The sequence below is a fragment of the Propithecus coquereli genome, unplaced genomic scaffold (assembly GCF_000956105.1).
Source record: "Propithecus coquereli isolate 6110/MARCELLA unplaced genomic scaffold, Pcoq_1.0 Scaffold213, whole genome shotgun sequence".
Lineage (NCBI taxonomy): Eukaryota > Metazoa > Chordata > Mammalia > Primates > Indriidae > Propithecus > Propithecus coquereli.
The window spans coordinates 793,511-795,172 of NW_012146412.1; positions in this window are offsets into that span (position 1 = coordinate 793,511).

A 1,662-nucleotide genomic window follows, 5' to 3' on the forward strand; every position below is an offset into this window, starting at 1 on the left:
CGGGGTCTCGCTCTTGCTCAGGCTGGTCTCGAACTCCTGAGCTCAAACAATCCGCCCGCCTCGGCTCCCAGAGAGCTAGGATTACAGGCGTGAGCCACCGCGCCCGGCCCATAATAGTCCTTTGCTTCAAGTTAGTGTTAGGTCTTCCAACTCAGAGTCGCAGGAGAGTAAGAGTTTGAAAAGAGTTCCTCTGCTCTCTCAAATAAGCTTTACCCACCCCTTAATGGGTAGGGATACTTTCGTCTCGGCTCACCGAGCTGCCCTACATGGCCACCCCTGTCTGCCAACAAGTAAAACACCATTCCCTTTGGACCTTTCCTTTCTTTTCTCCTCCCTCCATGACACCTGAATCCTTTCCCCAGGATCCTATCTCTTCTTCTCCGCTTTTGGTACAGGCTACGAGCCCTTCAGTTCTATTCCACTTTAGATGAGACCAGGGATGTGTATCAAATCCTACCAATGAAGTATATACAATCAGACTTTTCACACTGCAAAGACTGTCCTTCTTCATGTGTTAATATTCTAAAAGGGTGTCTGTCTCTCCCTCTGCATTCAGTCACATTGCCACACGCCCCTCGTGTTCCCCATGGTATGTGTTATGCCCCAGAAGGGGAATGGCAAACAAGGAGGAAAAAACAGTCTGGCCTGTGCTCTCTTCGGAAGCACATGCACTAAAATCGGAACGATACAGTAAAGAGTAGCTTGGGCTCTGTATAAGAATGACATGCAAATTCGTGAAGCATTCCATATTTTTAAAAAAATGCCCTGCCACACTAACAGTGAAAGAATTAAGAATATAGGTCATGGTCCAGTTATGGAGTTTCTTGTAGGTAGTAGTTTTCTGTTTAATTTTATGAAAAAAGATAGGTACTATGTTACAAATTTTGAACGTATCTATATTAATGATTAATTATTAAAATGTGAATAATGTATTAGATTTTTAAGATTAAAGAAGTCAAAACTCTGAAAATTATATCTAAGTAATTCAATGTGATACTAATAGAGAGGTTTTTTTTTTTAACAGGTTGGTGAGTACATCGGGAACTGGCGGAGGGGTGTAAATATAAAGAACACTGCTTGGTGCTACTTTAACAGAGATAAAACTTTGGTGGAGACCTTTTGGAGGCTATACCTGGCCCATTACCCAATGATTCTTTCTTTCTACAGAAATTGCTATTGGTCCCCCAATTCATTAATGGTGGCTCACCTACTGTACTGGTACATTTTAGACATGACCCTGTACACCTGGCCCTGGTTGATTAGACCAGATATGGGCACCTGGAGAAGCAAACCATAAGTAACCAGCATAATAAATAAGTAAATTATTTAGTATTCTACATGGTAAGTGCTATGGGGAAAAGAAAAAAGAATTATATCTATTGTCCTTGGCATTTGGAATTTGGACTAGGAGATTCCAGTTTAGTCTGGCCGATCTCAGATGAAGGAGATGTAAACTCAGAAGATGAGGGGTGGTTCTTTTCTGTATGTCGTGTTACTGAAAAGCAAAGAAGAGGCTCTCTTAAAAGAGCAAAGAATGAGGCCGGGGCGTGGTGGCTCACTCCCATAGTCCTAGCACTCTGGGAGGCTGAGGCAGGTGGATCGTTTGAGCTCAGGAGTTCGAGACCAGCCTGAGCAAGAGCGAGACCCCGTCTCTACTAAAAA